Source organism: Lathyrus oleraceus, chromosome 3, assembly GCF_024323335.1.
Source record: "Lathyrus oleraceus cultivar Zhongwan6 chromosome 3, CAAS_Psat_ZW6_1.0, whole genome shotgun sequence".
Taxonomy (NCBI): Eukaryota; Viridiplantae; Streptophyta; class Magnoliopsida; order Fabales; family Fabaceae; genus Lathyrus; species Lathyrus oleraceus.
This window is the reverse complement of record NC_066581.1, coordinates 488,064,010-488,074,895: the sequence shown is the minus strand read 5'-3', so window position 1 is coordinate 488,074,895 and position 10,886 is coordinate 488,064,010. Positions and strand designations below refer to the sequence as shown.

Here is a 10,886-nt window from a genome sequence, read left to right as displayed (position 1 = left end):
TTTCTCGATCTGTTCAATTGCGGCCTTATAATGCAATTGCATTCTCCGGTCCAATTGATGTTTTTGTTTCTGTATTCCTTATTTATCCACTGGGCCAGTCTGGTTGGTTCTTTGCGCCTAGTTTTGGTGTAGTAGTTATATTTAGATTCATTCTCTTTTTCCAAGGGTTTCATAATTGGACATTAAACCCATTTCATATGATGGGAGTTGCTGGTGTATTGGGCGCTGCCCTACTATGCGCTATTCATGGCGCTACATTAGAAAACACCTTACTTGAAGATGGTGATCACGTAAATACATTCCGGGATTTTAACCCAACCCAAGCAGAAGAAACTTATTCAATGGTTATTTCTAACCACTTTTGGTCCCAAGTCTTTGGGGTTGCTTTTTCCAATAAACGTTGGTTACATTTCTTTATGTTATTTGTACCAGTAACTGGTTTATGGATGAGTGCTCTTGGAGTAGTCAGTCTGGCTCTGAACCTACGTGTCTATGACTTTGTTTCTCAAGAAATCTATGCAGCGGAAGATCCTGAATTTAAGATTTTCTACACCAAAAATATTCTCTTAAACGAAGGTATTCATGCGTGGATGGCGACTCAAGATCAGCCTCATGAAAACCTTATATTCCCTGAGGAGGTTCTACCACGTGGAAACGCTCTTTAATGGAACTTTAGCTTTAACTGGTCGTGACCAAGAAACTACTCGTTTTGCTTGGTGGGCCGGGAATACCCGACTTATCAATTTATCTAGTAAACTACTGGGGGCCCATGTAGCCCAGGTCGGATTAATAGTATTCTGGGCCGAAGTAATGAACCTATTTGAAGTTGCTCATTTCGTACACGGGAAGCCCATGTGTGAACATGGCTTAATTTTACTTTCCCATCTAGCTACTCTAGGTTGGGGGTAGGTCCTGGAGGGGAAGTTATCAAAACCTTTCCATACTTGTGTCTGGAGTACTTCACTTAATTTCCTCTACAGTATTGGGCTTTGGCGGTATTTATCATGCACTTCTAGGACCTGAGACTATTGAAGAATCTTTTCCATTCTTTGGTTATGTATGGAAAGATAGAAATAAAATGATTATTATTTTAGGTATTCACTTAATTTTGTTAGGTATAGGGTCTTTTCTTCTAGTATTTAAGGCTTTTTATTTTGGAGGTATATATGATACCTGGGCTCCAGGAGGGGGAGATGCAAGAAAAATTACCAACTTCACCCTTAGTCCAAGCATTCTATTTGGTTATTTATTAAAATCCCCTTTTGTGGGAGAAGGTTGGATTGTTAGTGTGGACGATTTGGAAGATATAATTGGGGGACATGTCAGGTTGAGTTCTGTCATACCCCAAAATTCACCCTACCCTTCACAAAGTTCATTTAGGTTACTAAACCTAGTCATATGCATGTCTTCATATCATTCATTTCATTTGCATAGCCATTTGTTCGATACAAGAGGGCAGATATCGTGGATTCCGAGCTTTGTGCTCACACTTGGTGGAAGCTAAGTCTCCTCTACTGATGAAGGGGGCCCAATCGATCAAACCCTAATCAGAGGTGGCTCTCGAGGTTTAGGTGCATTGCTATCATCGGTAAATCAACTTTGGCTAAGTGGTGAAGCAAAGGCCTAATCTTGGGATCCTCACTTGATCATGGTTGCAACAAACTCTAACGCTTCCGCCAACAACCTCCTGGTCAAGGGTCGTGCATGTTGGTTTCTTGAGTTTGATTCTATAGATCACTTTTTTCGACGTGTATCTTGTGCTTGTCCGTACCCGGTCATCCGGTCATTTGGTCATTGGGCATTTCATTTATTTACCTTTGATTCACTTGGGGTCTTAATTAATGTTTCATTCATAGGTTGTGTATGGATTCTATCCCATTATATGTCTCGATTCACTCCATTTTAAGTAACCTGGTTATTTCTTAAGTCAATTTGCTCAACTCGCCAATCTCATTCATGTTCATCCATAAAAATAGTCATTACATTCAAAAAAAGGTGCAAAAAGATGTATAACGCATTGCAAAACTCATTTTTGGAAGTTTTTGCTCTGTAAGTCGACTCATTCACTCGACACAACACCCGCGGGTCCGAACAGGTCGACCCGTCGGTTGACTCATTTCTGGGGAATCCTGTTTATGTCGACTCATCCAGTATTGGCGTCGACTCATTCCTCATTTTTCTGTAAACCAATTCGCCGTGGGTCCGAACAGGTCGACTCGCATGTCGACTTATTGCTGGGGAATCCTGTTTGCGTAGACTCATTCCTCATTTTTCTGTGAACCAATTCGTTGTGGGTCCGAATAGGTCGACCTGGAGGTCGACTCACCCTGGAGAATGCTCTATTTGATTCGACTCATCCCCTGTTTGAGTCGACTCATCCCCTGCTTGAGTCGACTCAACCTGTTCCTTGCTGCTGAAACACTGCAGAATGCAAATTCTTACCATGCCTACATAATCACAATGATTCACACTCTGCATTAACCCACAACTATGAGTTACCTTGCACCTAAGCCAATAAATAGCAGGTTATTAGCCAACATTAAAGCTTAATTCCATTCAAGTTAACCTGCAATAACCAGTCATAAAAACCATTTGAGCACATTCCCAATATTGATCTTCAGACACTCGTCTTTCATATTCCCAATACTTTTAATCATTTATTTTTCAATACTCGTCTGTATTGATCTTCAACACTCGTCCGTGTTAATCATTTCTTTTTCAATACTCGTCTATATTGATCTTCAACACTCGTCCGTGTTAATCATTTCTTTTTCAATACTCGTCCGTATTGATCTTTAACACTCATCCGTGTTAATCTTTTCTTCTTCAATACTCGTCCGTATTGATCTTCAACACTCGTTTGTGTTAATCTTTTCTTTTTCAATACCCATCCGTATTGATTTTCAACACTCGTCTGTGTTAATCTTTTCTTTTTCATTACTCGTTCGTATTGATCTTCAACACTCGTCCGTGTTAATCTTTTCTTTTTCAATACTCGTCCATATTGATCTTCAACACTCGTCTGTGTTAATCTTTTCTTTTTCAATACTCTTCCGTATTAATCTTCAACACTCGTCCATGTTAATCTTTTCTTTTTCAATACTCGTCTGCATTGGTCTTCAACACTCGTACATGTTAATCATTTCTCTTTCAATACTCGTCCATATTGATCTTCAACAATCGTCTGTGTTAATATTTTCTTTTTCAATACTCGTCCATATTGATCTTCAACACTCGTCTGTGTTAATCTTTTCTTTTTCAATACTCGTCCGTATCGATCTTCAACACTCGTCCGTGTTAATATTTTCTTTTTTAATACTCGTCTGTATTGATCTTCAACACTCGTCCATGTTAATCTTTCTCTTTTTCAATACTCGTCTGTATTGATCTTCAACACTCGTCCGTGTTAATCTTTTCTTTTTTAATACTCTTCCGTATTGATCTTCAACACTCTTCCGTGTTAATCTTCTCTTTTTCAATACTCGTCCGTATTGATCTTTAACACTCGTCCATGTTAATCATCTCATTTTTGATACTCGTTCGTATTGATCTTCATCACTCATTCATGTTAGTCATTCTTTTTCGATACTCGTTCATGTTGATCTTCAACATTTGTCCATGTTTTTACCTTTCAATACTCGTTCGTATTAATCTTCAACATTCGTCCGTGTTAATCATTTCATTTTCAATACTCGTCCATATTGATCTCCAACACTCGTCCGTGTTATTACCTTTTTCTAATACTCATCTGTATTGATCTGCAACATTCGGTCGTGTCGTTCCTCTGTTTCAAGATTCATTCGTATTGATCTTTTTCACTCGTCCATGTTGTCTCTTCCTTTCTGACACTCACCCGTGTTGATACCTCCTTTCGATACTCGTCCGAATTGAATTGATTCACTCGTCTGTATTGGTCCTCTTTGCAATACTCATTCGTATTGACCTCAACGTTCATCCATGTTGTTAAACCCCGCTTGATATTCATTTGTATTGGCATCCATCACTCTTATGTGTGGACCTCACCCTCCTTCTTAACCTTTTGTTCGGAAGACCCTTTTTCTAGTACAGAGGAGTCGTTGCTACCTGTTGTGCGAGAAAATTATGTATCCCCCAGCAAGACACCCCATTTGCCTCTACGAAATCCTGTGGGAATACCTCGATCACCTGTTACATGCCAAAACATGATAGGGGAGGCAAGAATAAAAAAAACGAAAAACAAAAATGAATGAAAAAAGAGCTAAGAGAAAAGAGGCGGAAAAATGATCAATCATACTGCATTAAGCATATTCCATACGTCATGCATAACCTCTCATGCGAACATCCACCAAATAACATTCAAATTCCCTGCAATTGCCCTGCACAAAGACTAGCCTGTTCACCCGATTTCCCAGTGAAGAGACCTCCTTATGACTTATATTCACATTACATTCCATTTGTTCCTGGTGGGCAAATTTTCCGATATTCTAGTATTTAATCCCCTCCCACCTTGATTGTACGGACACCGTTGCTATCCGTACATTCAGGTCCGAGAAGATTAAATAGGGGCAGCTGTCATACCCCAAAATTCACCCTATCCTTCACTAATTTCATTTAGGTTACTAACCCTACTCATATGCATGTCTTCATATCATTCATTTCATCTGCATAGCCATTTGTCTGATACAAGAGGGCAGGTATCGTGAATTCCGAGATTTGTGCTCACGCTTGGTGGAAGCTAAGTCTCCTCTACTGATGAAGGGGGCTCAATCGATCAAACCCTAATCGGAGGTGGATCTCGAGGTTTAGGTGCATTCCTATCATCGGTAACTCAACTTTGGCTAGGTGATGAAGCAAAGCCCTAATCTTGGGATCCTCACTTGAGCATGGTTGCCACAAACTCTAACGCTTCACCTAACAACCTCCTTGTAAGGGGTCGTGCATATTGGTTTCTTGACTTTGATTCCATATATCACTTTTTCAATGTGCATCTTGTGCTTGTCCGTACCCGGTCATCCGGTCATTTGGTCATTGGTCATTTCATTTGTTTGCCTTTGATTCGTTTTGGGTCTTAGTTAATGTTTCATTCATAGGTTGTGTATGGATTCTATCCCATTATATGTCTTGATTCACTCCATTTCAAGTAACCTGGTTATTTCTCAAGTCAATTCGCTCAACTAGCCAATTTCATTCATGTCCATAAAAATACTCATTACATTCAAAAAAAGGTGCAAAAAGATGTATAACGCATTGCAAAACTCTTTTTTGGAATTTTTTGCTCTATGGGTCGACTCATTCACTCGATACAACACCCGCGGGTCCGAACAGGTCGACCTGCCGGTCGACTCATTTCTGGGGAATCTTATTTGTGTCGACTCATCCAGTCTTGGAGTCGACTCATTCCTCATTTTTCTTTAAAACAATTCGCCGTGGGTCCGAACAGGTTGACTCGCTGGTCGACTCATTACTGGGGAATCCTGTTTGCGTCGACTCATCCAGTCTTTGCGTCGACTCATTCCTCATTTTCCTGTGAACCAATTCGTCGCGGGTCCGAACAGGTCGACCTGGAGGTCAACTTACCTTGGAGAATGCTCTGTTTGATTCAACTCATTCCCTGTTTTAGTCGACTCAACCTATTCCTTGTTGTTGAAACACTGCAGAATGCAAATTCTTGCCATGCCTACACAATCACAATGATTCACACTTTGCATTAACCCATAGCTGTGAGTTACCTTGCACCTAAGCCAATAAATAGCAGGTCATTAGCCAACATTAAAGCTTAATTTCATTCAAGTTAACATGCAATAACCAGTCATAAAATCTATTTGAACAAATTCCCAAAACCAATCAACTAACTTCCAACTCAGTGAGTTAATCGACAAAAACTCACTAAGTTCATCCCAACTAACTCCAAACCTCTTTTAACTATTTCCAAGCCTAACTCCAAGCCTTAGGGATCCCAATCCTAATCCCTATAAATTCCCATATTCACCATCATTTGAGGCTCTCGACTATTTTCACTACTATCTCACCTTTTCTGCAAACATCACCTTCAACCTCTCTCACTTCATCTTCCTCATTTATTCACCCTACACCAAAGCTAAACCCACCATTGGATCAAGCTTCATATTGAAGCTTGTCATCAATTGAGCTAAATCTCTTGCACTCAACAATCATCCTTGCATTCACCGAATCAACATCGACAACAACGGTCCGGTTCAGAACTTTTTTGGAGTTGATTCTTGAAGAATAGGAGTTTACAGTAGAAGCGGAAGATCCAAGGTTCAACGTAGCATACATCTATTTTTCTCCTCTTCATCTTCATCATTCTGAATTTTAACAAGTTCCAAGACAATCCTCCGTCTTGCAGGTTGGTGAATATTTATCTCGGTCGAACCGTTGATATCACAATGTAACATGCATGTTGATAGCATTTTTTGCATCTTCATTATTTGTGCTGAATTCTTGCTAACTGTGTTGTTTGGGCCTTAGGCCAAGCTACTATTCATCTTAATCGCGATAGTCTCGTAATTGATTTAGTCAATTCCAATTCCAATTCTGTTTTTGACATTAATCTTGATGTTGTTTGTGTATGAAATAGTTTTTAATTCCTGTTTTTGGCATTTTGAAGTCACATAACTGTAGAGATAAATAGCTTAATTCATGTTCAATTAAGGATAAGGATTAGGTGATTAGTTAGGAATTAGGCTTAATCATGTACATGTTAGACTAATTTCCTAATTTTTCCAGATTCTGTTTTCATATGATCAACCATTCTAGGCTTAGAATTTCCTTTGGTTTACCATGCTAATTTCCATGTACATGAGTAATCTCACTTTGACTAGATTACGTTTCATTTGTAGTTAGGGGATGAACTGAAAATTCCATTTCATTTTAATTTTATACCCATTTGTTCGTCATGATCATCATATGGCACCATGTAATAATCATACCCTCCCATTCATTTGAATTGGCATTTTAGTTCCTTCTTATTTGATGCATACTAACCGTTGTTGATTTTTGTGGCGACATACAAACAAGAAACCTCAACACTGTCCAAGTTCCTTTTATTTTTGTTCATTAGTTTGTAGTATGCAAAGTGTCATGTCACTTGTATGGTTTAGGCATGGCACATGAGTTGTAAATTGTATTTCCCTTTCATGCCTTCATGTTGTATTATGTGGATTCATTCCCCCATTATGGGTTAAATGTTCCCTCTCCCCCTAGTCATGTAATAGCTTAGATTTACTGCTTTCTAGTTAGTTCACCATGCATGTTAATAACCAAGATAAAATACAAAACGATAAACAAAGCACTTCCAAAAGAAACAGAAGGTACTTGATTCAATGTCATGTTTTTTCTGAATAAAACTCATACCATTGCAACGCGAATACTCGATTTGACGCCAAGTATTCCCCACCCTTTCTTTCCCATCTTATCTCCTCAATCAACCATTATTTCAAAATCAATAAGCAAACCCTTGTTCCAATGTTAGGCGGTCTTTTTCCAAATCAAATTCAAAAACACAATAAATACAATTAGGATTGTATGCCACGAGCCTTAAGTGGTAAAGAAGGGATGAGAATGGAGCTTTCCTACACTCGTTCTGAATGCTTCGAGCACAAGATGTTTGGCTTGGTAGTTCAACGTATTCACCTTTATCCATAGTCTTTAGTGCAATCCGAAATCAATAACACTTTCTTCAAAAACCTAAAAACAATCCAACTCATTCAAACCTTTTGTTTGAGCCTTAGGGCGACACAATCGAAAACCCTTCTTCAAGGTAATAAAATCAACAAAACAAACAAACTTTTATATCCACGAACTACGGGGCTCTGATTCCTCACTTCGACAAGTGGGCATACGTAGGCATGAGGACCCAATCCTTGGCGAGCACACTAATTTAAAATCTACCTCCACTCTGCAAACCTTTGGAAAGCAAACATTTCGATAAACAACATTCATTCAAGCGCAAACATCCTAGATGGTTCCCATGAAGTACCATGGATGTGAGGGGTGATAATACCTTCCCCTTGCATAACCGACTTCCGAACCTGTTCGTGGTTGCGATGACCATTCTTTGGGGGTTTCTCGATATTACCCTTTCCTTTGGAATAAATAAAAACCGATGGCGATCTGTATTTTTCGCGTAGCGACAGGTTCCATTTGTATACTTGGTGGAATCTGGCATATCTTAACCAAACCCTTTGCATGGGTTCGGCGTGCACTAGTATGGTCTGGAGAAGCTTACTTATCTTATAGTTTAGGTGCTTTAGCCTTTTTTGGTTTTATAGCTTGTTGCTTTGTCTGGTTTAATAATACTGCTTATCCTAGTGAGTTTTATGGTCCCACTGGACCGGAAGCTTCTCAAGCTCAAACATTTACTTTTCTAGTTAGAGACCAACGTCTTGGAGCTAATGTAGGCTCCTCTCAAGGGCCTATCGATTTAGGTAAATATCTAATGCATTCTCCGACCGGAGAAGTCGTTTTTGGAGGAGAAACTATGCATTTTTAGGATCTGCGTGCTCCCTGGTTATAACCTCTAAGAGGTCCTAATGGTTTGGACTTGAGTAGACTGAAAAAAGATATACAGCCTTGGCAAGAACATCGTTCCTCAAAATATATGACTCATGCTCCTTTAGGTTCTTTAAATTCCATGGGTGGCATAGCTACAGAGATTAATGTAGTCAATTATATCTCTCCTAGAAGTTGGTTAGCTACTTCTCATTTTGTTCTAGGATTCTTCCTATTCATAGGTCATTTATGGCACGCGGGAAGAGCTCGCGCAGCTGTCTCAAAATTTGAAAAAGGAATTGATATAGATTTTGAGCCTGCTCTTTCCATGACTCCTCTTAATTGAGACATGAAATCCAATGCTTGACGTAAGAATCACTTTGATTTTAGTATACATATTGGGTTGAGTCGAGGATATCATATTGAAAAAAGGTTTTGTTTTTCACTTTATTTATATCTAATCTTTTTCCGGGCTCGGCTATATCACCACTTATCCGAACCCGAAAAAACTGAGCCAACCAAAATCAATAAAAAAAATCCATTCGCCAAGAAAAAGGAGAGAGGGGGATGCGAACCATCGATAGTTCTTTATTTCGAACTATACCGGTTTTCAAGACTGGAGCTATCAACCACTCAACCATCTCTCCAAAAGATAATTTCTATTTTATCTTTATTCCACTCAAGAGAACATGACCATACAAATTAATACCCTTTTCTCTATGATAAAGATATCCAGTGTGAATCTATTAGTCTAGTTCTCTATCCATATATATATATATATATATATATATATATATATATATATATATATATATATATATATATATATATATATATATATATATATATATATATATATATATATATATATATATATATATATATATATATATATATATATACATGATCCAGCATTCTCTTTTGTGAAATAAAAAAAACTACCCCTCGATCCATGCCTCAATAACGAGTGTCATCTAAAATCAATGGATTCATGATAAAACCCTCCATAAAGAGAATGTCCTTTTTGTTTATTTTTGGAAGGGGTCAATAAGGGGTTGGGGGATCAAATGGTATAGTTATTTTGTTGTTAAATTAGAGGATTATAAATATGACTATTGCGTTTCAATTAGTTGTTTTTGCATTAATTGTTACTTCGTCCATTTTATTAATTAGTGTACTTGTTGTATTTGCTTCTCCCGATGGTTGGTCAAGTAACAAAAATGTTGTCTTTTCTGGTACATCATTATGGATTGGATTAGTATTTTTAGTGGGTAATCTGAATTCTCTCATCTCTTGAAACTATTCATTCTGAATCAAAAAACGAAATGACCCCTCCGCCCGAATTCTTTCGGGTTGTGTGTGAGGCACATGAAAATGGAATATATAAGACCCCACAAATAAAGAAAACTAAAACATTATTAATGGGAGGGGTCAAACTCCTTCTATTGGAAAAAGCTTATATCTTATACTTAATATGATATATAGATATATAGTAAAACTAAAAACTTGAATATTAAAATATTCCTATTATTTTCTGAATTTCATATTATTTTCTGAATATAGAATAATAATATATATCTTATATATATAGAATATATATTTATATATTAAGAATTCTTAATAGAAACAAATATTAATAGAAAATCATCTATTTCGAATAAAAAGATATAGATTTTCAAATAGACCCTCCATTCATTTCATTAGATAGATAAGCTCACCCAAACTTCGTGATCTGCTGGCGAACTTATTCCAATTCAACAATAGATCTCAATATTATGCCTTGAGGAGGACTCGAACCTCCACGCTGTTTAGCACGAGATTTTGAGTCTCGTGTGTCTACCATTTCACCACCAAGGCATCAATCATATTCTATGAATATGGTATCTATCTTATGGAATATATTACAAATATATAGTATAAGATATTATTATATATATTATTATATGATAATATAGATGGGATAGAATTTGTCGTTATTCCCTAGTAGCTCAGTGGTAGAGCGGTCGGTTGTTAACCGATTGGTCGTAGGTTCAAATCCTATTTGGGGAGATTTTATTCATTTCCAATTAAAGAATTTGGAATCAAAAGGAAGTGTAAATTTTGTTTCTATTACATTCTATCTCATCGTATACTATTCTATTATATTGGGGACTCTCAGTCAATACAATACCTATGTGTAGATTGGGGATATTCCTTTGTTCTACAGTGGGGCTATTCTATTATTTATACTATATATAAGTATAGTATTTATAAGAAATAAAAAATGTAAGACTATTTTCTTTCAATCTCAATCATAGTTTATTTTCTTATCCCCAAGGTCCTTCCCCTTTTAGCCAGTTGTGGGCGAGGAGGGATTTGAACCCCCGACACCGTGGTTCGTAGCCACGTGCTCTAAT

General features: G+C 37.6%; 2 non-coding genes and 1 pseudogene across 2 annotated transcripts; 2 read left to right on the top strand and 1 right to left on the bottom strand.

Annotated features, from left to right (window-relative positions):
- The first annotated feature begins 612 nt into the window (after window positions 1-612).
- Window positions 613-8,973, top strand: LOC127129509 (photosystem II CP43 reaction center protein-like; annotated as a pseudogene).
- A 1,293-nt stretch (window positions 8,974-10,266) lies between these two features.
- On the bottom strand, window positions 10,267-10,347 carry TRNAL-CAA (transfer RNA leucine (anticodon CAA)). Its single transcript has one exon. It is a non-coding gene; the product is annotated as a tRNA-Leu (tRNA).
- Window positions 10,348-10,467: 120 nt separating this feature from the next.
- On the top strand, window positions 10,468-10,539 carry TRNAN-GUU (transfer RNA asparagine (anticodon GUU)). Its single transcript has one exon. It is a non-coding gene; the product is annotated as a tRNA-Asn (tRNA).
- Window positions 10,540-10,886: the final 347 nt, after the last annotated feature.